Source organism: Helianthus annuus, chromosome 6 (assembly GCF_002127325.2).
Source record: "Helianthus annuus cultivar XRQ/B chromosome 6, HanXRQr2.0-SUNRISE, whole genome shotgun sequence".
NCBI classification, from domain to species: Eukaryota; Viridiplantae; Streptophyta; class Magnoliopsida; order Asterales; family Asteraceae; genus Helianthus; species Helianthus annuus.
In genome coordinates, this window is record NC_035438.2 from 125641769 (window position 1) to 125667829 (window position 26061).

General features: G+C 43.4%; 1 pseudogene; it reads right to left on the reverse strand.

The window, feature by feature from the left end:
- Positions 1 to 5986: 5986 nt before the first annotated feature.
- LOC110864086 lies at positions 5987 to 26061 on the reverse strand (annotated as a pseudogene).

Sequence of the window (26061 nt, forward strand, 5' to 3'; positions counted from 1 at the left end):
TGGGCTTAAAACTCATGCAGGGACCTGAACTGTAATTTTTGAAACTATGGCTGATCTGGGAAGGGCAGGCGGCCCGCGTGAGCCCCCTCCTATATCCCAGGCGGGCCGCATCAGTGTGCCAGTTCTAGAAAATCAGTTTTTAGCATTCTGTTGCAACTTCAGGGGCTGTTTATGCAATTTCTTGGTGTGGTGAGCAAGTTACCACCTCCCCAAGGCTTTGTACCTGCATCAAACAAGTGTATGGATGAGATTATTGCTTGGAGGCTACACAATCCATGTGTAGTGATCTTGTTGAGTTGCACCAACTATAAATAGCCAAGCTCTCTTCCATTTCATTTGCTCATTCCTTCATCTCTTCTTCTTCATCTGATTTAGAAGGCTCCCTCTATTGTTTGGAGCTTTCTAATCATTTTTGGAACTTGGTTTTCTTGTAGAAAAGATAGCAAGGACCCATTGTAAGTTTTCTTTCATTCTTTTTATTGTTTTTCTAAGTTTGAAAGTCAAAAATAGTTTGACTTTCAACTTTTACCACGAGTTGGTCAACGAGAAGTTCGTTTGAACTTCGCAACGTGAGCGTAATCACGTTGATTATAGTCCTTAGTGACTATACTAATTGTTTACCACGTTGACTAGGTGTAGTGACGAGTCGAAGTTTCGGTCAAAATGCGTTTTAGCACGCATTTTGCAACGGAACTACTATTAGGTATCAAAACACTTTGTTTTGATACCAAATCAGTAGGTTAAACATGCTTTGACATGTTTAACTCGTCACTAATAGTTAGTGCTTGTTTAGAGTCGTAAGTCGAGCGGTCTAAACCACCGCTTAGACTTTCGAACTCGACCCGTTTGGTCGATCATTAGGATCCGACCAAGCATGTTTAGTGACCATAGTTGCATAGGGAATAACCTTCCGAGGTTATACCTTATGTTCACCGAGTTTAAGTAGTTGTATGATAGGCGAATTATATGCCTTAGGTAAATTACCAAAATGCCCTTTTCATGCATAATTGGACTTTAAGCATATGTAACCTAACTTTTGTCACCTAAACTGATTATGCAACCTATTTAAACATGTTTAGGCATATAATACTTGTCATAGGACTAGTTAGACGTCTCGAACGCGCGTTTGAGCGCACGACGCGTTAAAATAGCGTAAGCTACCTTAATGGGTCGCAATGGGTCGAAAGCACTTAGGTTAGGTTCCGTTTTAGAATGTAGGCTTTGTTAAACCATCTCACATGAGTTCCTACACTCATTTGGTTTACAAGACCTCATTCTTTCCGATCTTCCGATTTAGGTGTCTTTTGTTTGACTAGTGATCCGATTACTAGGTGCTGCTTGAGTTTCCTTGGTTTGACTGAGCTTATTGAGTTCTCTAGATTTAGGATACTTTGCACTTCAATGTGAGTACATAGTTCCCCTATTTTACTGTTTTCAATTGTTTTGGGGTGATTCATATGTACAAAACGAATTACAAGGTTTAAACGATGATTTCAAAAACAATTAAGATGGTTTATACTAAACTAATAATGATTTCAATAAGGTGAACAAGACTTGTTAGTTGTGAGCAAGTTACCACCTCCCCAAGGCTTTGTACCTGCATCAAACAAGTGTATGGATGAGATTATTGCTTGGAGGCTACACAATCCATGTGTAGTGATCTTGTTGAGTTGCACCAACTATAAATAGCCAAGCTCTCTTCCATTTCATTTGCTCATTCCTTCATCTCTTCTTCTTCATCTGATTTAGAAGGCTCCCTCTATTGTTTGGAGCTTTCTAATCATTTTTGGAACTTGGTTTTCTTGTAGAAAAGATAGCAAGGACCCATTGTAAGTTTTCTTTCATTCTTTTTATTGTTTTTCTAAGTTTGAAAGTCAAAAATAGTTTGACTTTCAACTTTTACCACGAGTTGGTCAACGAGAAGTTCGTTTGAACTTCGCAACGTGAGCGTAATCACGTTGATTATAGTCCTTAGTGACTATACTAATTGTTTACCACGTTGACTAGGTGTAGTGACGAGTCGAAGTTTCGGTCAAAATGCGTTTTAGCACGCATTTTGCAACGGAACTACTATTAGGTATCAAAACACTTTGTTTTGATACCAAATCAGTAGGTTAAACATGCTTTGACATGTTTAACTCGTCACTAATAGTTAGTGCTTGTTTAGAGTCGTAAGTCGAGCGGTCTAAACCACCGCTTAGACTTTCGAACTCGACCCGTTTGGTCGATCATTAGGATCCGACCAAGCATGTTTAGTGACCATAGTTGCATAGGGAATAACCTTCCGAGGTTATACCTTATGTTCACCGAGTTTAAGTAGTTGTATGATAGGCGAATTATATGCCTTAGGTAAATTACCAAAATGCCCTTTTCATGCATAATTGGACTTTAAGCATATGTAACCTAACTTTTGTCACCTAAACTGATTATGCAACCTATTTAAACATGTTTAGGCATATAATACTTGTCATAGGACTAGTTAGACGTCTCGAACGCGCGTTTGAGCGCACGACGCGTTAAAATAGCGTAAGCTACCTTAATGGGTCGCAATGGGTCGAAAGCACTTAGGTTAGGTTCCGTTTTAGAATGTAGGCTTTGTTAAACCATCTCACATGAGTTCCTACACTCATTTGGTTTACAAGACCTCATTCTTTCCGATCTTCCGATTTAGGTGTCTTTTGTTTGACTAGTGATCCGATTACTAGGTGCTGCTTGAGTTTCCTTGGTTTGACTGAGCTTATTGAGTTCTCTAGATTTAGGATACTTTGCACTTCAATGTGAGTACATAGTTCCCCTATTTTACTGTTTTCAATTGTTTTGGGGTGATTCATATGTACAAAACGAATTACAAGGTTTAAACGATGATTTCAAAAACAATTAAGATGGTTTATACTAAACTAATAATGATTTCAATAAGGTGAACAAGACTTGTTAGTTGTGATTACATAACGAATGACATACATTAGCTTTGGCCGAGCCGATCAGTATTAGGTTATGGTACCATAGGATCTAACAAATCCCGTTATCAGACTACACCCATGGTTATGTGTGGGGGTTATGTAGGTAACGACCGAACCTGATGATTGTTAACTTACCCTTTGGTGGTTTGTTAATACGAAACGAGAAACGAGTTAGACGAGTCACGAAGGTTTGAACGTTGTTAATGAAACGACCAAAAGTAGTTTCACTATTAAAACGAATACGATTTTGGGACGAGTTAAACGATTTGAAACGAGATACACGATTTGAAACAAGTTAAACGAATTAAACGATTGGTTTTGGGTAGTGATTAGATAATGGGACGAGTGTAGTATGATAGAATCATGGTAGATACGCCGCTGGTACATCTTATATATAAGTGCTTCTATCATATTTCATTGCGTGTCATTATTTAGTTCACTGGGAAACGATTTTGAAACGATGTCACACAACGAGGTTTTCAAAACGATATAAACCATACGAGTTTTATTAGCGAGTTTTTACTGGATATTTACGACTTGTTTTGCTAAAACAAATGTTTTTGGGTTAAAAGTCATGGCTACGAGATTTTATAAACTATAACCAATTTGATTTGAGTTGGTTATTTATGTTGCAATACACTTTTTCAAGACGAGGTTTGTATTTTGACTCTTGTAGTCCAACAAAGTACTGCAACATATAAACGAGCCATGAATTCGATACTCCCACAAAACCTATGTACTCGCCAGCATTTCTTTGCTGACTTTATTTTTACATATGTTTCAGGTGGTATTGCTTGATGTTGATTGCTAGGAAGCGAATTCACTTAGGATCTGGACGAGGCCTTAGTGACTTAAAAACAATTATAAACAATATGTAGTTTGATTGTTTGTTTTAACGACAATGAACATTGCATAATATTTCAATAAAACGAAACATTTGATTACCATGGTTATGGAACAATAATTTTGTCGCCTCACTCCCGGGCGTTTCCGCCGCGGTTTGTTGTTTTAACGCGGCCGGGGTGTGACATTTAATCCGTGAATCTTGTATTCTAAATTATCCGTAGTCAATCAGACTCGTGGGAACGACTCTGAATTAAGACTATTCTGATTTTGGACTCAAGGAATTGACTTCCAAATTCACAGGCTTCATTATGAATGACGCTGGAGTAACTCGCATCAGATCATCTTCATGGATCTTAGTCATAAGATGTTTTGATTTGGGCATACTCATTTAGTATCCTATGACCTGAGATACATACTAGAACTTTCATTTACTAAAGACTATTCTTTGATCAGTGTCAACTGCTGTCGCGTAACTGCCAGTCATAAAGGCATTGGTTGGGAGTGGTTCTGAAGTTCAGTGGGAGTTGTATGTAGTCAAGATGGGATTCTGTACTCTTACATTATAATGTAACAGTTAGACATCTGGGCGCCCTCGTTGATTCAAACTGGTGAAGTGTAAGGCCTTACCCAAACTTACTGTGTGTTTGATTGGACCACTTTGATTCTGTGAACGAGAACGATAATGATTGAGCACCATGTGAGATTGAATCTGATCCATGTCTCATTGTTCAATTGATGTCTTTTACAGAATGGATATATGACAACGATTGCCATACGTCTATTGTCTTCAAGTAGCAAGCCGTTGCTAAGGGGAAGATACCTTGGTTAGTGACTTTAAAGTGTCATGGCCTGTTGGGGGCAGCTATGTGTAGCTAGAGCACCGCTGGCTATCTGCGTTGAGATCTTATCAGAGACCGTCCAAGTGGGAGTTGTGGGATATTTATGTCCGGTTCGATAAGTCAACGCTGCCGACCGGGTCTTGACCCGTAAGAGTTACACCGTGGTCAACGAACTAAAATCCACTTAACTGATTTAACTGGTAACTACGAACGATACGCGGGTATTGAACTGAGAGACGGGTTCGTAAATCGAGTGGGACAAGAATTCTCTCGTATCGCCATTTGGCAAGCACCTAGATTTCAGCCAATGGAATTACATGCAAGGAATCTTCTCACCACTTGTCATCCACCTAACTTGTGGCCAATCAAAACACATGCAATTTTGCATGTCTTACACTTGGCGAGCATACAAGTTGTTCATGGCCTATATAAATGTGGGTCTTGTTTTGAGAGAAGAGAACACAAGATTGCAAAAAACTCTCTCAACTCACACACCCAAACCGACCACCACCGCCCGCCGCCGCCGCTCTTCGCCAGTCGCCCCGCCTGCACCGCCAACCACCACCGCCGAGACCCGGCTCACGTTCGTGCATCTCTCATTCGTGTAACTAGCATTCGTTCGTTGAACCTCGGTGTCTCAACCGATTATTCACTAACCGAAGGTATATCTAAACCCCCTTATGGTTGATATTCTATTTCGTGTTTGCATGTTGGTGATCTTGTTCCATTACGGGTATTCCTTGGTATAAAAGTGTTCATGTTAATTTTGTTGCACACGCTTCCGTTGCTTAAAAAAATGTATATATATTTTTAACTAGTTAAAGTTTATTTTGAATGACATATATATACATGTATTTTTATTTGTCAAAAATGTTTTGACTAATCCTTGTAACGAAATAAGCACATAAGTAATGTGAACCGGGTTCATGAAATAAAAGTAAAAAAAAAATTATACCTCGGATCTCCTTCAAGGTTTACAGGGAACAACCAGACACTTAACTCTAGATACAATGATAAATAAACTCTATTAGACATTCAAACGTTTTCTCCAAGGTAGCAAGCGTTGAGCATTATCACAACTACACATCATTATATAAGTAACGAAATACATAAATATAATAGAAGAGACGAACATAAAGATGAGGCATATTTCATTTAGAATCTTATAAAAAGTCTTATGCCAAGTTACAACATTGTACTTCAAAGTGTTGTTATTCCTCTATAAGTATTCTTCCTTGCTATGGCTAGCCTTCTTTATATGTTTGACATATGATAAACTATTGTGAATGCTTTCAATATGGGTTTATATAGTCGCCTATATCCATTAACATGCCTTTCTTCTTATCTCTGTCGTCCACCAGATCCCCTTTCACGCTGGCAGTTGAAGTAGACTGCGGCCACTGGAGACCCAAGGTTGTAGAGCTCTGCAAAGTCTCTAGTGTTGAAGTTCTGGCGCCACCCTGGGGCGTACACATCTTGTCGACCCAACTGACGGCGAAAACCATTCGATGAATTCCCAGTGATGGTCTTGGACTCTCATAGCACACCACTTCTTGACCTATGCTCAATTTACAATAATCGAACTAAGAGCTATAATTTATAGGTTTTGTATCCGCATAATATGACTAGGAAAGACAATATATTTACTATTTGAATACTTGCCGAGTCAATGATCTATAGATCAAGTGGTGGAAGGTTTGCATTTCTCTTGAGAGATGCAAGTTTAACTCTCACTTGGTGCAGAGTGAGGCACTGGTGGGCAATGATAGGAGACACGGAGAAACCTAGGTTGGATCTTTGAGCCAAACGGGTTTTACCAGTAATTTCACCGTCGTACCTACGGGCGGGTGGGTTACCGGGTTTTCCCCGGAATTGGCGGTGGACTCGGGTTACTCTCGGAGTACTCCGTTTGTCCAGTGGGTGCCCCGAGAGTGCTCGGGATTGATTATATTGGCCATTCAAAACAAAAGAATACTTGTCGTTGGAATAATAAATAAATGCTTAAAATGTAGTTGGATCTTTGTTGGAAAACTTTACCCTAAATTTTGTGGGATAAAAATTCCAACCAAATTATTTTCCATAAACAAATTTTGTCAGGATCGAAATCATCTTTCCAACGAATTTCTGACCACAATCATCGTCAATAATATATGAGTTTTTTCGTAACTTTCCAACGATTTTCTGACCAAAATCTTCGTCGGTTATATATCAGTTTTCTAGTAGTGTTTCATATAAACTTCAAAGCATCATATACATTAGGTTTGGGAGGTGGAAAAAACTTTCATAGTTCTAGTTGATAGGGAAGTAGAATTGTGACAACTCGGACTTTAGACTTACTTTAATGTAACGTTACGTGTCTATGTGATACCTTGAATTAATGAATGTTACGTGAACCTTGTGAATAATGTGTTATGTATGTTGTGTATATATTGTATGCATGTATGAAATTGAACCGCACAACACTAGACAACTTGAACCGCACAAGCTCACATCACCCGTACAAGGCCGTTTGGGCCTTATTCTTGTACGCGGACCATTAGGGCAGCCCATTGAGGGTTCGGCCCACTCCCCTTTCACGTGAACAAACAACAGTAAGGGGTTTTGTTTCTCATTTGTTACCAAATATCACACACACCCAAGAACCCTAGACTTTTCTCTCTCTCGTTTGCTTTGGAATTCGACGGCCATCACCCCTCTTCCTCTCGGATATCATTCTTGAATCGGATCACCCTTTACTCTACGGTTAGTGTGTTGTTATTTATTTTTTCTTGATTGGTCGATGATATGATTCCATGCTAGGCTATACCGATTAGGCTTGTATATGTGATATTAAGCTAAGAACCGATCCGATGTTATTATGTTGTTATGCCTTGTTTACAGTTTGATTGATTGTTCACCGAATCAGGTTAATGTCCATGTGATTGTATGATTGTAATCGGCCATATGTATATGCGATTTAATCAGTTTGTAGCTTGTCAATGTGCTAAGTGAGTCGGGTTAATTGATGTTTCTCAGTTGCATGTTCATACGAATCATTAGATAATAGTTTATGATATGATTTTAGAGTTCATACAAATTCATGATGTAATTGCCTTATTGATCGATAATTGGTTAACTGATTTGTGGGGTTGGTGTTAATTGATAATTGTCAAATTATGGAAACTATGTAACTGATAATCTAATTGTAACCGAATAGCTTGATTCGTGGAATGATTGAACTAATCGCACAATTGAACCAAACACACAAGACTAGCCGATCGCACAAGGGAGCCCATTCGTACAAGGCTCCTGGATCGCACAAGGCCTGTCTATTTGGGCTTATTGAACCGTGCTGCTATTGGGCTGGACCGCCCAAGGCCCCCACTCGCACAAGATGGATTGGATCGTACAACCCAATCCAATCGCACAACAGTCCGGTCGTACAAGAGACACTGGTCGCACAAGGGTCTCCAGTCGCACAAGTTACCTCGATCGCACAAAGCTTTTGCATATTGTTAGAATGGGCCATGCTTTTCTTAATGCTTGGGCTTCAGACGTTTGGGCCGGACAAGTCCAAAACCACATCGCACAATCCAAGCAGATCGCACAAGTCTGCTTGGATCGCACAAGCCACACGTGTATGTTTTTGGGCCGAGATCTTTATGGTTGGTTGGTTATATATTGGGCCGTTTGCATTGGGCTAATAGTTTAGACTCACAAGTATGATTTCATGGTTATACTCTTGACTGTTTACGTGCTACGTGTTAATTCATATGTTTTATACGTGCATTACTTGAAGTCAAAACCTGACTTATGTGGTAACCCTGTTAGGACGTGGTTGACCACTGTTAGTTCAAGAGTCTTTTATTCGTGTATCTGCCGAGCAAACCAAGGTGAGTTCACACAGCCAAGGCATGGGATTCCCGGGTTGGGAATTGGGTTGGAATGTTGATATGATATGATTACTCGTACTTACGCAATCACTAGACTATAGACCATCGTCCTCAGGATACTCAGGACACGTTACGTAAAGCCTACGTAACCCAGTAATTACCATTTGTCTCCCGGGTTGGGAGGACACGTTACGTAAAGCCTACGTAACCCAATACCATCTACTGTCTTCCGGGTCGGAAGGACACGCTGCGTAAAGCCTACGTAGCCCCCACGCGTACCACTGTCCTCGGGGAAGGGCACGTCACGTAAAGCCTACGTGACCCAGTACGTATTCCTGTTCTCGGTTTAAGAAGAACACATGGTTGCACTAGTCTAGTAAGTACCATAATGGGAATCCCCCATTGTTAAGGATAAATGTGAGAATCCCTCACCAATAGTATATACTTGTATGGGAAGCCCCCACTAGATGAACTTACATATTACTGTTACGAACTTACTTTCTGTGAACTCGCTCAACTAGTTGTTGATTATTTGCTGCATGCCTTGCAGGGGCTTAGGTACTTTATGGAGCTTGCACAAGGAGGAGCGGGTCGTTGTGGACAAGGATTCTTGAATCCTTACTAAACACTTATGATTGGGTTTTACTTAAATGCTTCCGCTACATATACAATGTTTGGTTTTGAACATCAATTATGTCTATGGTTATTATTAAATGCTATGTTTGATATAATTGGTGGCTTGATCCTGGTCAATCACGCTCCCAAGCGGTGATACTCCGCAGGTGGATTTTGGGGGTGTGACAGATTGGTATCAGAGCCATTGGTTATAGAGAACTTGGTTTTAATATGGGAAAACGTTTTTATTAAAACCAGACTATAACCAGAACAGTGCTCTCAACGATCCACAACGACGCTTCGCTCCACGTGCAAGACTCGACATCCTAGGTAATAAGGTTTATGTTTATTGCCTGTTTGCTAGAACTGCTTAGAACTTTGCTCGCATTACGTTTAGATACACATGATACTATAGCATGAGAATCCCTATGTGCTTACGCTTTTCTGTCATCGCCCTACTCGCGAACCACTCTCATTTACGTTACTTTTACTATGAAGATCATGTCTGGACGAATCAACATGACTCAAGCCCAGCTAGAGGCTCTCGTTCAAGCTCAAGTTGCTGCGGCACTTGCAGCTGCTCAAGCAGGTAGTATACCCTGCAGTATAGACTCATACTAGGATCCTTAGATCCCGCATTAACTCTCGTATTTAATCTCGTCCTATTCGTACACAATAGGTCAACCAGCGCAGCAAGTTTGCACCTTTAAGAACTTCATGGACTGTCGTCCAAGTACCTTCAGCGGCACAGAGGGGGCAGTGGGACTCCTCCACTGGTTTGAAAAGCTAGAGTCAGTATTCGAAATGTGCGAGTGCCCTGAGGCTCGCAAAGTCAAGTATGCAACTGGCACCTTGGAAGGAATCGCGCTAACCTGGTGGAACGCGCAGGTGCAAATTCTGGGGTTAGCAGTTGCTAACGCCACACCCTGGAACGATTTTAAGGAACTTATCAAGAGGGAGTATTGTACATGTGAAGATATTCACAAGTTGGAAGACGAGCTGTATAATTTGAAAATGGTTGGGTCAGACATCGAAGCGTATACTAAACGGTCGAATGAGCTGGCCGTGCTATGTCCAACTATGGTGGACCCTCCATACAAGCGCATTGAGATGTATCTCAAGGGATTGGCGCAAGAAATCCAGAGCCATGTTACCTCGGCTAATCTCGATAACATTCAGGATATTCAACGTCTCGCGCATCGCATCACCGACCAGGCAGTGGATCAGAAAAAACTGCCAAAGCGTGTCAGCGCTACTGCTACAGTCACTCCTTCAGCTACTCCCGCTACTACTGGTGACAGCAAAAGAAAGTGGGATGGAGATTCTAGTAAAGGTTCAGCATCCGTTCAGTCTCAAGCTCAGCAACAGAAGACTGACCACTACCAGAGTCCCAGTCAGCAATCCTCTGGTGGTCATAGACGGGGAAGATATCAGGGATTTCACCCCAAGTGTCACAATTGCAACAGGCACCATAGCGGCCCATGCAGCAAGGGTCGTTGTCAAAGATGTCTCAAGATGGGTCACGAGGCCAAAGACTGTAGGAGCCCTCGTCCTGCAAATCAGAACCAGCAACCACAACAACCAGCTCCACAGAACCAGCAGCAGCAGCAGCAGCCACAGCGTGGAAACCGAGGATGTTTTCAGTGTGGGGCTGAAGGTCACTTTAAGCGTGATTGCCCTCAATTGAACCAGAACCAGAACCGCAACAACAATCAGGGCAACGAGAATAACAACAACGGGGGAAACAACAACAACGGCAATGAAGCTCGTGGTCGTGCATTCGTACTAGGTCGAGGCGATGCAGTGAACGATCCCAACGTAGTTATGGGTAAGTTTCTCCTCGACAATATTTACGTTACTGTTTTGTTTGATTCGGGTGCGGATACAAGCTATATGTCTGTGAAAATGTGTCAATTGCTACAACGTGCACCAACACTTTTACCCACCAAACATGTAGTAGAGCTAGCTAACGGTAAAAGTCTAGAAGCCACGCACGTAGTTCAGGGTTGTAATCTTATCTTAGCTGGTCAAGCTTTCTCTATAGATCTCATTCCCATAGTATTGGGTAGCTTCGACGTCGTGATTGGGATGGACTGGCTATCCCAACACCAGGCAGAAATCTTATGCAGTGAAAAGATAATTCGCATTCCTCGTTCTGGTCAAGAATCTCTTGAAGTTCAAGGCGACAAGAGTGGTGCTGTGGTTGGCATCATTTCTTTCTTGAAGGCTCAGAGATGCTTACGTAAGGGTCACACAGCCATTTTGGCTCTTGTTTCGGATGCATCAACGAAGGAAAAGAGACTGGGGGATAAACCAGTTGTACGTGACTTTCCCCAGGTATTTCCTGAAGACTTACCTGGATTACCTCCTCATCGTCAGGTCGAATTTCAAATCGAGCTCGCTCCAGGAGCAGCACCCATAGCTCGCGCACCATATCGTCTAGCTCCATCAGAATTGGAAGAACTGTCAAAACAGCTGCAAGAGCTCTTGGAAAAGGGCTTCATACGTCCAAGCTCTTCGCCTTGGGGAGCTCCAGTACTATTTGTGAAAAAGAAAGACGGTACGTTCAGAATGTGCATAGACTACCGTGAACTCAACAAGGTGACAGTGAAGAACCGTTATCCTCTTCCACGCATAGACGACTTATTCGACCAGTTGCAAGGGTCGTGCTACTATTCCAAGATACACTTGAGGTCAGGATACCATCAGCTGAGAGTCCGGGATGAGGACGTCTCCAAGACAGCCTTCAGAACTCGATACGGCCACTACGAGTTTCTTGTCATGCCGTTCGGGTTAACGAACGCGCCTGCCGTATTTATGGATCTTATGAACAGGGTATGCAAACCCTATCTCGACAAGTTCGTCATAGTATTCATCGACGACATTCTGATCTACTTCAAGAGTCAGGAGGAACACGAGCAGCATCTACGCCTCATTTTGGAACTCCTTCGGAAGGAGCAGCTATACGCTAAGTTTTCGAAATGCGACTTCTGGCTTCGTGAAGTCCATTTCTTAGGCCACGTAGTAAACAAGGATGGGATCCATGTCGATCCATCCAAGGTAGATTCGATCAGGAACTGGCCTGCACCACGAACGCCAACGGAAATACGCCAATTCTTCGGTTTGGCAGGTTACTACAGACGGTTTATCAAGGATTTCTCGAAGATTGCGCAGCCGCTTACGTTACTGACACAGAAGGGTGTTACCTATCGCTGGGGAGAGCCCCAGGAGACTGCCTTTCAGCACTTAAAGGATATACTTTGCAGCGCACCTATCCTCTCTTTGCCAGAGGGCACAGATGACTTCGTGGTTTATTGTGATGCATCCATTCGGGGACTTGGATGTGTGTTAATGCAGCGCGACAAGGTTATTGCTTACGCTTCACGCCAACTTAAGATTCATGAACGGAACTACACGACACACGATTTAGAGCTGGGAGCTGTTGTTTTCGCGCTTAAGATATGGCGACACTACCTGTACGGTACCAGGTGCACAATTTACACCGATCACAGGAGTCTCGAGCATATCCTTAAGCAGAAGGATTTGAACATGCGTCAACGAAGATGGGTTGAATTACTGAACGATTACGAATGCGCTATCAAGTACCATCCAGGCAAGGCCAATGTTGTAGCTGATGCCCTCAGTCGGAAAGACACTCTACCACGGCGCGTGCGAGCGCTACAGCTTACGATTCAGTCTAGCCTTCCTGCACAGATACGAGATGCTCAGCTAGAAGCATTGAAACTAGAAAACGTTAGGGCGGAAGCCCTACGCGGCTCACGACAGCAAATGGAACAGAAGGCAGACGGCGCCTACTATGTAACGGGGCGTATTTGGGTCCCACTTTATGGCGGTTTACGAGAGCTTGTGATGGACGAAGCACACAAGTCTCGCTACTCGGTACATCCAGGGTCGGATAAGATGTACCACGACATCAGAACTACTTATTGGTGGCCTAGCATGAAGGCCCACATTGCCACTTATGTCGGCAAATGCTTGACCTGTGCGAGGGTCAAGGTCGAATATCAGAAACCAGCGGGTCTACTTCAGCAGCCTAAGATACCTCAATGGAAATGGGAAGAAATTTCCATGGATTTCGTTACAGGCCTACCCAGATCCCAGCGTGGGAATGATACCATATGGGTGATCGTGGATCGACTCACCAAGTCTGCACACTTCCTACCTATAAAGGAAACGGATAAGTTCTCCACTCTCGCAGACGTCTATCTTAAAGAAGTTGTTTCGAGGCACGGGGTGCCCACATCCATCATTTCGGATCGCGATGCACGATTCACGTCAGAGCTATGGCAAGCGATGCATAAATCATTCGGCTCAAGGTTAGACATGAGCACAGCTTATCACCCTCAGACGGATGGGCAGTCTGAGCGAACGATCCAAACTCTCGAAGACATGCTTCGGGCGTGCGTTATCGATTTCGGCAACGGCTGGGAAAAGCACCTCCCTTTGGTGGAGTTTTCTTACAATAACAGTTATCACACCAGCATACAAGCCGCTCCATTCGAGGCATTGTACGGGCGTAAATGCCGGTCACCTCTCTGTTGGGCAGAGGTGGGGGATAGTCAGATTACGGGTCCAGAGATTGTAGTGGACGCCACAGAAAAGATTGCACAGATACGACAACGCATGGCGGCAGCACGCGATCGTCAGAAAGCCTACGCGGACAAGCGTAGAAAGCCTTTGGAATTTCAGGTCGGGGACCGGGTTTTATTGAAAGTCTCTCCCTGGAAGGGTGTGGTTCGTTTTGGCAAACGGGGCAAACTGAATCCGCGATACCTCGGACCATTCGAAATCATAGAAAAGATTGGCAAAGTAGCCTACAAGTTGAACCTACCAGCTGAACTCGGGGCAGTTCACAATGTCTTTCACAATGTCTTGCAGTTCGTCGAGGAACCAGTAGAAATCACGGACCGGGATGTGAAGGTCCTCAAAAACAAGAGAATCCCTCTTGTTCGAGTTCGTTGGAACTCCAAACGTGGCCCAGAGTACACCTGGGAACGCGAAGACAGGATGACAGAAAAGTACCCCCAATTATTCGAAACCAATGCAACCACTACTGAGGCTGAAGCCACTACTTCAGAATTTCGGGACGAAATTCCAGATCAACGGGGGGAGGATGTGACACCCCAGGAAAATCAGTGAACAATACAGTTTACCTAGCTCCCCCAGTGAGTGCATACCAAATTTCGGGACGAAATTTCCAATTAGTTGGGGATAATGTGACAACTCGGACTTTAGACTTACTTTAATGTAACGTTACGTGTCTATGTGATACCTTGAATTAATGAATGTTACGTGAACCTTGTGAATAATGTGTTATGTATGTTGTGTATATATTGTATGCATGTATGAAATTGAACCGCACAACACTAGACAACTTGAACCGCACAAGCTCACATCACCCGCACAAGGCCGTTTGGGCCTTATTCTTGTACGCGGACCATTAAGGCAGCCCATTGAGGGTTCGGCCCACTCCCCTTTCACGTGAACAAACAACAGTAAGGGGTTTTGTTTCTCATTTGTTACCAAATATCACACACACCCAAGAACCCTAGACTTTTCTCTCTCTCGTTTGCTTTGGAATTCGACGGCCATCACCCCTCTTCCTCTCGGATATCATTCTTGAATCGGATCACCCTTTACTCTACGGTTAGTGTGTTGTTATTTATTTTTTCTTGATTGATCGATGATATGATTCCATGCTAGGCTATACCGATTAGGCTTGTGTATGTGATATTAAGCTAAGAACCGATCCGATGTTATTATGTTGTTATGCCTTGTTTGCGGTTTGATTGATTGTTCACCGAATCAGGTTAATGTCCATGTGATTGTATGATTGTAATCGGCCATATGTATATGCGATTTAATCAGTTTGTAGCTGGTCAATGTGCTAAGTGAGTCGGGTTAATTGATGTTTCTCGGCTGCATGTTCATACGAATCATTAGATAATAGTTTATGATATGATTTTAGAGTTCATACAAATTCATGATGTAATTGCCTTATTGATCGATAATTGGTTAACTGATTTGTGGGGTTGGTGTTAATTGATAATTGTCAAATTATGGAAACTATGTAACTGATAATCTAATTGTAACCGAATAGCTTGATTCGTGGAATGATTGAACTAATCGCACAACTGAACCAAACACACAAGACTAGCCGATCGCACAAGGGAGCCCATTCGTACAAGGCTCCTGGATCGCACAAGGCCTGTCTATTTGGGCTTGTTGAACCGTGCTGCTATTGGGCTGGACTGCCCAAGGCCCCCACTCGCACAAGATGGATTGGATCGTACAACCCAATCCAATCGCACAACAGTCCGGTCGTACAAGAGACCCTGGTCGCACAAGGGTCTCCAGTCGCACAAGTTACCTCGATCGCACAAAGCTTTTGCATATTGTTAGAATGGGCCATGCTTTTCTTAATGCTTGGGCTTCAGACGTTTGGGCCGGACAAGTCCAAAACCACATCGCACAATCCAAGCAGATCGCACAAGTCTGCTTGGATCGCACAAGCCACACGTGTATGTTTTTGGGCCGAGATCTTTATGGTTGGTTGGTTATATATTGGGCCGTTTGCATTGGGCTAATAGTTTAGACTCACAAGTATGATTTCATGGTTATACTCTTGACTGTTTACGTGCTACGTGTTAATTCATATGTTTTATACGTGCATTACTTGAAGTCAAAACCTGACTTATGTGGTAACCCTGTTAGGACGTGGTTGACCACTGTTAGTTCAAGAGTCTTTTATTCGTGTATCTGCCGAGCAAACCAAGGTGAGTTCACACAGCCAAGGCATGGGATTCCCGGGTTGGGAATTGGGTTGGAATGTTGATATGATATGATTACTCGTACTTACGCAATCACTAGACTATAGACCATCGTCCTCAGGATAGTCAGGACACGTTACGTAAAGCCTACGTAACCCAGTAATTACCATTTGTCTCCCGGGTTGGGAGGACACGTTACGTAAAGCCTACGTAACCCAATACCATCTACTGTCTTCCGGGTCGGAAGGACACGCTGCGTAAAGCCTACGTAGCCCCCACGCGTACCACTGTCCTCGGGGAAGGGCACGTCACGTAAAGCCTACGTGACCCAGTACGTATTCCTGTTCTCGGTTTAAGAAGAACACATGGTTGCACTAGTCTAGTAAGTACCATAATGGGAATCCCCCATTGTTAAGGATAAATGTGAGAATCCCTCACCAATAGTATATACTTGTATGGGAAGCCCCCACTAGATGAACTTACATATTACTGTTACGAACTTACTTTCTGTGAACTCGCTCAACTAGTTGTTGATTATTTGCTGCATGCCTTGCAGGGGCTTAGGTACTTTATGGAGCTTGCACAAGGAGGAGCGGGTCGTTGTGGACAAGGATTCTTGAATGCTTACTAAACACTTATGATTGGGTTTTACTTAAATGCTTCCGCTACATATACAATGTTTGGTTTTGAACATCAATTATGTCTATGGTTATTATTAAATGCTATGTTTGATATAATTGGTGGCTTGATCCTGGTCAATCACGCTCCCAAGCGGTGATACTCCGCAGGTGGATTTTGGGGGTGTGACAGATTGGTATCAGAGCCATTGGTTATAGAGAACTTGGTTTTAATATGGGAAAACGTTTTTATTAAAACCAAACTATAACCAGAACAATGCTCTCAACGATCCACAACGACGCTTCGCTCCACGTGCAAGACTCGACATCCTAGGTAATAAGGTTTATGTTTATTGCCTGTTTGCTAGAACTGCTTAGAACTTTGCTCGCATTACGTTTAGATACACATGATACTATAGCATGAGAATCCCTACGTGCTTACGCTTTTCTGTCATCGCCCTACTCGCGAACCACTCTCATTTACGTTACTTTTACTATGAAGATCATGTCTGGACGAATCAACATGACTCAGGCCCAGCTAGAGGCTCTCGTTCAAGCTCAAGTTGCTGCGGCACTTGCAGCTGCTCAAGCAGGTAGTATACCCTGCAGTATAGACTCATACTAGGATCCTTAGATCCTGCATTAACTCTCGTATTTAATCTCGTCCTATTCGTACACAATAGGTCAACCAGCGCAGCAAGTTTGCACCTTTAAGAACTTCATGGACTGTCGTCCAAGTACCTTCAGCGGCACAGAGGGGGCAGTGGGACTCCTCCACTGGTTTGAAAAGCTAGAGTCAGTATTCGAAATGTGCGAGTGCCCTGAGGCTCGCAAAGTCAAGTATGCAACTGGCACCTTGGAAGGAATCGCGCTAACCTGGTGGAACGCGCAGGTGCAAATTCTGGGGTTGGCAGCTGCTAACGCCACACCCTGGAACGATTTTAAGGAACTTATCAAGAGGGAGTATTGTACACGTGAAGATATTCACAAGTTGGAAGACGAGCTGTATAATTTGAAAATGGTTGGGTCAGAGATCGAAGCGTATACTAAACGGTCGAATGAGCTGGCCGTGCTATGTCCAACTATGGTGGACCCTCCATACAAGCGCATTGAGATGTATCTCAAGGGATTGGCGCCAGAAATCCAGAGCCATGTTACCTCGGCTAATCTCGATAACATTCAGGATATTCAACGTCTCGCGCATCGCATCACCGACCAGGCAGTGGATCAGAATAAACTGCCAAAGCGTGTCAGCGCTACTGCTACAGTCACTCCTTCAGCTACTCCCGCTACTACTGGTGACAGCAAAAGAAAGTGGGATGGAGATTCTAGTAAAGGTTCAGCATCCGTTCAGTCTCAAGCTCAGCAACAGAAGACTGACCACTACCAGAGTCCCAGTCAGCAATCCTCTGGTGGTCATAGACGGGGAAGATATCAGGGATTTCACCCCAAGTGTCACAATTGCAACAGGCACCATAGCGGCCCATGCAGCAAGGGTCGTTGTCAAAGATGTCTCAAGATGGGTCACGAGGCCAAAGACTGTAGGAGCCCTCGTCCTGCAAATCAGAACCAGCAACCACAACAACCAGCTCCACAGAACCAGCAGCAGCAGCAGCAGCCACAGCGTGGAAACCGGGGATGTTTTCAGTGTGGGGCTGAAGGTCACTTTAAGCGTGATTGCCCTCAATTGAACCAGAACCAGAACCGCAACAACAATCAGGGCAACGAGAATAACAACAACGGGGGAAACAACAACAACGGCAATGAAGCTCGTGGTCGTGCATTCGTACTAGGTCGAGGCGATGCAGTGAACGATCCCAACGTAGTTATGGGTAAGTTTCTCCTCGACAATATTTACGTTACTGTTTTGTTTGATTCGGGTGCGGATACAAGCTATATGTCTGTGAAAATGTGTCAATTGCTACAACGTGCACCAACACTTTTACCCACCAAACATGTAGTAGAGCTAGCTAACGGTAAAAGTCTAGAAGCCACGCACGTAGTTCAGGGTTGTAATCTTATCTTAGCTGGTCAAGCTTTCTCTATAGATCTCATTCCCATAGTATTGGGTAGCTTCGACGTCGTGATTGGGATGGACTGGCTATCCCAACACCAGGCAGAAATCTTATGCAGTGAAAAGATAATTCGCATTCCTCGTTTTGGTCAAGAATCTCTTGAAGTTCAAGGCGACAAGAGTGGTGCTGTGGTTGGCATCATTTCTTTCTTGAAGGCTCAGAGATGCTTACGTAAGGGTCACACAGCCATTTTGGCTCTTGTTTCGGATGCATCAACGAAGGAAAAGAGACTGGGGGATATACCAGTTGTACGTGACTTTCCCCAGGTATTTCCTGAAGACTTACCTGGATTACCTCCTCATCGTCAGGTCGAATTTCAAATCGAGCTCGCTCCAGGAGCAGCACCCATAGCTCGCGCACCATATCGTCTAGCTCCATCAGAATTGGAAGAACTGTCAAAACAGCTGCAAGAGCTCTTGGAAAAGGGCTTCATACGTCCAAGCTCTTCGCCTTGGGGAGCTCCAGTACTATTTGTGAAAAAGAAAGACGGTACGTTCAGAATGTGCATAGACTACCGTGAACTCAACAAGGTGACGGTGAAGAACCGTTATCATCTTCCACGCATAGACGACTTATTCGACCAGTTGCAAGGGTCGTGCTACTATTCCAAGATACACTTGAGGTCAGGATACCATCAGCTGAGAGTCCGGGATGAGGACGTCTCCAAGACAGCCTTCAGAACTCGATACGGCCACTACGAGTTTCTTGTCATGCCGTTCGGGTTAACGAACGCGCCTGCCGTATTTATGGATCTTATGAACAGGGTATGCAAACCCTATCTCGACAAGTTCGTCATAGTATTCATCGACGACATTCTGATCTACTCCAAGAGTCAGGAGGAACACGAGCAGCATCTACGCCTCATTTTGGAACTCCTTCGGAAGGAGCAGCTATACGCTAAGTTTTCGAAATGCGACTTCTGGCTTCGTGAAGTCCATTTCTTAGGCCACGTAGTAAACAAGGATGGGATCCATGTCGATCCATCCAAGGTAGATTCGATCAGGAACTGGCCTGCACCACGAACGCCAACGGAAATACGCCAATTCTTCGGTTTGGCAGGTTACTACAGACGGTTTATCAAGGATTTCTCGAAGATTGCGCAGCCGCTTACGTTACTGACACAGAAGGGTGTTACCTATCGCTGGGGAGAGCCCCAGGAGACTGCCTTTCAGCACTTAAAGGATATACTTTGTAGCGCACCTATCCTCTCTTTGCCAGAGGGCACAGATGACTTCGTGATTTATTGTGATGCATCCCTTCGGGGACTTGGATGTGTGTTAATGCAGCGCGACAAGGTTATTGCTTACGCTTCACGCCAACTTAAGATTCATGAACGGAACTACACGACGCACGATTTAGAGCTGGGAGCTGTTGTTTTCGCGCTTAAGATTTGGCGACACTACCTGTACGGTACCAGGTGCACAATTTACACCGATCACAGGAGTCTCGAGCATATCCTTAAGCAGAAGGATTTGAACATGCGTCAACGAAGATGGGTTGAATTACTAAACGATTACGAATGCGCTATCAAGTACCATCCAGGCAAGGCCAATGTTGTAGCTGATGCCCTCAGTCGGAAAGACACTCTACCACGGCGCGTGCGAGCGCTACAGCTTACGATTCAGTCTAGCCATCCTGCACAGATACGAGATGCTCAGGTAGAAGCATTGAAACCAGAAAACGTTAGGGCGGAAGCCCTACGTGGCTCACGACAGCAAATGGAACAGAAGGCAGACGACGCCTACTATGTAACGGGGCGTATTTGGGTCCCACTTTATGGCGGTTTACGAGAGCTTGTGATGGACGAAGCACACAAGTCTCGCTACTCGGTACATCCAGGGTCGGATAAGATGTACCACGACATCAGAACTACTTATTGGTGGCCTAGCATGAAGGCCCACATTGCCACTTATGTCGGCAAATGCTTGACCTGTGCGAGGGTCAAGGTCGAATATCAGAAACCAGCGGGTCTACTTCAGCAGCCTAAGATACCTCAATGGAAATGGGAAGAAATTTCCATGGATTTCGTTACAGGCCTACCCAGATCCCAGCGTGGGAATGATACCATATGGGTGATCGTGGATCGACTCACCAAGTCTGCACACTTCCTACCTATAAAGGAAACGGATAAGTTCTCCACTCTCGCAGACGTCTATCTTAAAGAAGTTGTTTCGAGGCACGGGGTGCCCACATCCATCATTTCGGATCGCGATGCACGATTCACGTCAGAGCTATGGCAAGCGATGCATAAATCATTCGGCTCAAGGTTAGACATGAGCACAGCTTATCACCCTCAGACGGATGGGCAGTCTGAGCGAACGATCCAAACTCTCGAAGACATGCTTCGGGCGTGCGTTATCGATTTCGGCAATGGCTGGGAAAAGCACCTCCCTTTGGTGGAGTTTTCTTACAATAACAGTTATCACACCAGCATACAAGCCGCTCCATTCGAGGCATTGTACGGGCGTAAATGCCGGTCACCTCTCTGTTGGGCAGAGGTGGGGGATAGTCAGATTACGGGTCCAGAGATTGTAGTGGACGCCACAGAAAAGATTGCACAGATACGACAACGCATGGCGGCAGCACGCGACCGTCAGAAAGCCTACGCGGACAAGCGTAGAAAGCCTTTGGAATTTCAGGTCGGGGACCGGGTTTTATTGAAAGTCTCACCCTGGAGTTTTGGCAAACGGGGCAAACTGAATCCGCGATACGTCGAACCATTCGAAATCATAGAAAAGATTGGCAAAGTAGCCTACAAGTTGAACCTACCAGCTGAACTCGGGGCAGTTCACAATGTCTTTCATGTGTCGAACCTAAAGAAGTGCCTATCAGATGAAACCCTCATCATTCCTTTTAAGGAACTCACTATCGACGAGCGGTTGCAGTTCGTCGAGGAACCAGTAGAAATCACGGACCGGGATGTGAAGGTCCTCAAAAACAAGAGAATCCCTCTTGTTCGAGTTCGTTGGAACTCCAAACGTGGCCCAGAGTACACCTGGGAACGCGAAGACAGGATGACAGAAAAGTACCCCCAGTTATTCGAAACCAATGCAACCACTACTGAGGCTGAAGCCACTACTTCAGAATTTCGGGACGAAATTCCAGATCAACGGGGGAGGATGTGACACCCCAGGAAAATCAGTGAACAATACAGTTTACCTAGCTCCCTCAGTGAGTGCATACCAAATTTCGGGACGAAATTTCCAATTAGTTGGGGATAATGTGACAACTCGGACTTTAGACTTACTTTAATGTAACATTACGTGTCTATGTGATAGCTTGAATTAATGAATGTTACGTGAACCTTGTGAATAATGTGTTATGTATGTTGTGTATATATTGTATGCATGTATGAAATTGAACCGCACAACACTAGACAACTTGAACCGCACAAGCTCACATCACCCGCACAAGGCCGTTTGGGCCTTATTCTTGTACGCGGACCATTAGGGCAGCCCATTGAGGGTTCGGCCCACTCCCCTTTCACGTGAACAAACAACAGTAAGGGGTTTTGTTTCTCATTTGTTACCAAATATCACACACACCCAAGAACCCTAGACTTTTCTCTCTCTCGTTTGCTTTGGAATTCGACGGCCATCACCCCTCTTCCTCTCGGATATCATTCTTGAATCGGATCACCCTTTACTCTACGGTTAGTGTGTTGTTATTTATTTTTTCTTGATTGATCGATGATATGATTCCATGCTAGGCTATACCGATTAGGCTTGTGTATGTGATATTAAGCTAAGAACCGATCCGATGTTATTATGTTGTTATGCCTTGTTTGTGGTTTGATTGATTGTTCACCGAATCAGGTTAATGTCCATGTGATTGTATGACTGTAATCAGCCATATGTATATGCGATTTAATCAGTTTGTAGCTGGTCAATGTGCTAAGTGAGTCGGGTTAATTGATGTTTCTCGGCTGCATGTTCATACGAATCATTAGATAATAGTTTATGATATGATTTTAGAGTTCATACAAATTCATGATGTAATTGCCTTATTGATTGATAATTGGTTAACTGATTTGTGGGGTTGGTGTTAATTGATAATTGTCAAATTATGGAAACTATGTAACTGATAATCTAATTGTAACCGAATAGCTTGATTCGTGGAATGATTGAACTAATCGCACAATTGAACCAAACACACAAGACTAGCCGATCGCACAAGGGAGCCCATTCGTACAAGGCTCCTGGATCGCACAAGGCCTGTCTATTTGGGCTTGTTGAACCGTGCTGCTATTGGGCTGGACCGCCCAAGGCCCCCACTCGCACAAGATGGATTGGATCGTACAACCCAATCCAATCGCACAACAGTCCGGTCGTACAAGAGACCCTGGTCGCACAAGGGTCTCCAGTCGCACAAGTTACCTCGATCGCACAAAGCTTTTGCATATTGTTAGAATGGACCATGCTTTTCTTAATGCTTGGGCTTCAGACTTTGGGCCGGACAAGTCCAAAACCACATCGCACAATCCAAGCAGATCGCACAAGTCTGCTTGGATCGCACAAGCCACACGTGTATGTTTTTGGGCCGAGATCTTTATGGTTGGTTGGTTATATATTGGGTCGTTTGCATTGGGCTAATAGTTTAGACTCACAAGTATGATTTCATGGTTATACTCTTGACTGTTTACGTGCTACGTGTTAATTCATATGTTTTATACGTGCATTACTTGAAGTCAAAACCTGACTTATGTGGTAACCCTGTTACGACGTGGTTGACCACTGTTAGTTCAAGAGTCTTTTATTCGTGTATCTGCCGAGCAAACCAAGGTGAGTTCACACAGCCAAGGCATGGGATTCCCGGGTTGGGAATTGGGTTGGAATGTTGATATGATATGATTACTCGTGCTTACGCAATCACTAGACTATAGACCATCGTCCTCAGGATAGTCAGGACACGTTACGTAAAGCCTACGTAACCCAGTAATTACCATTTGTCTCCCGGGTCGGGAGGACACGTTACGTAAAGCCTACGTAACCCAATACCATCTACTGTCTTCCGGGTCGGAAGGACACGCTGCGTAAAGCCTACGTAGCCCCCACGCGTACCACTGTCCTCGGGGAAGGGCACGTCACGTAAAGCCTACGTGAGCCAGTACGTATTCCTGTTCTCGGTTTAAGAAGAACACATGGTTGCACTAGTCTAGTAAGTACCATAATGGGAATCCCCCATTGTTAAGGATAAATGTGAGAATCCCTCACCAATAGTATATACTTGTATGGGAAGCCCCCACTAGATGAACTTACATATTACTGTTACGAACTTACTTTCTGTGAACTCGCTCAACTAGTTGTTGATTATTTGCTGCATGCCTTGCAGGGGCTTAGGTACTTTATGGAGCTTGCACAAGGAGGAGCGGGTCGTTGTGGACAAGGATTCTTGAATGCTTACTAAACACTTATGATTGGGTTTTACTTAAATGCTTCCGCTACATATACAATGTTTGGTTTTGAACATCAATTATGTCTATGGTTATTATTAAATGCTATGTTTGATATAATTGGTGGCTTGATCCTGGTCAATCACGCTCCCAAGCGGTGATACTCCGCATGTGGATTTTGGGGGTGTGACAAGAATTGCGATCATTCAATATTAATTAAGAAACTTAAAATGATACTTATCAACTTGGATGTATGAATTGTGTATTTAGTTTCCTCTTTTAAGTTCTTTTGGACAGAAATGTTTCTTTGGTGCCTTAGAACAGTAAATTCCTTTGTAAAATTCCAATCATGTAGATTGCATATGGGCACCATGATGGCCAACTAACAAAAAAAAGGCATTTAACGACCTGAAGAAGCAACTAAAAGTAAAACCTTAAGGAACGCATAATGGGTTTTGAAAAAAAAAAGAAAAAATTGTAAAACATTTAAATTAAAGTGTTAGAAAAAATTGCTCACCAAAACTTGGTCCAGTGGTCGCTGGAATATCAGTCACCAACCTATGTGGTTTTTAGAGAATAAATTGTTAGAAGAAAAAAACAAAAGATTACATAGATCATAATCAACATAAAAGCATCACTAGTTCTCTAGTGGTGACTACGGGGATTTAAGTTCCACCTTTGGTGGGTCCGGATGAGTTTTTCTCTCTAGGTCTCAAGTTCGAGTATGGGTGATAAGGGTTTCTCATTAAGGGGTTTAAATTGGGGATCTATTGTGCGAGTGGGCTCTCTAGCACGGACCCGGGATTCCTCATGGATTGGTGTATAGGGATTATGCCTAGTGAAGATGGATATAATCAGGTGGTTCCCCTGGTGGCACAATGATACTCCAGTGTTCTGTGACCCAAATTTCTGTTAAAAAATCACCTTAAAAAAAGAATCAACATAAAATATGAGATAAAAATTCGTGCGTATTTTGAGTATCCCAAGAATATTTTGCCTGCAAAAGATTATATATTTAATGAAAAAACTCTTCCTAGGTTGTTTACAACAACATGGTATAAAAAGATAGAAAGAAAAATTTGAATATAAGATAATAATCGATGAATAAATGGAAGAATGAAGCGTGAAATTTGTTTATGTGGCAAGTACTTGAAAGCCGTGAAAGTACCTTATATGTCCCAAAACTTTTATTATTCTAAATGTAACTCCGATGGTTTGAATTTCTTTCGCATTAGCTACTCAACATATAATTTCTTAAAAGATGCATTCTATATGGCCAGGTTTTACTAGAATCCGAATTCATGAACATTTCAATTACAAAATCTCAAATATAAGGTGCTTTTAATAGCAACATGGTAAAAAAAGAAGGAAAAAAAGCCAAAAAGAATAGAAAAGGTACAAGTGAAAGAAAATAATTGATCAGTGAGTTGAAGCAACGACCTTTTGAATCGAAACTTGCCCTTTTAGTGTTTATATGCTAAGACTTTTGTTTATATGCTAAAAATAATTTAGATACGTAGCTTAAGCTTTCTGTTCTTTTCAAGGTGGCCATGATTTATAAAGAAGAATTCTAGTTTGCACAATCTCATTGAAATGGCAAAATCTGTTCTTAAATTTCCTAAGTTTCTTTTGAAATGGATAATTTGTATTGTAATAAACAACTTAGCAATGCAAGTATTCCCTAAGGTTAGGGTCACTTGGACTGGGAGCATCAGGATCCACCATGACCTAAAACACCAATAATACAATTGCAGTCAACATAGTAGTTCTTTTGACGAGAGATCAATTTGAAAAGAGAGAATAAAGTTCGTAAGAAAGAAGGAAGGAAACAAAGGAAGGAAAAGCAAACGTACTAAAGTGTGAAAAGCTCGTAGGTCGTCACCTCCAATATCAACCCGAGGTTGGATAACAACCTGAGAGGGTTTTAGTGTGCACGCGTTGCTAACTTCCCTATCGTTGTAAGAAATCGTAAGGTTAATCGACTTTGTGAAACTATCAAGAACATCTCCTATCACACGTCCAACGACCAACGGGTCCCTCTCCCTCCTCGTCAT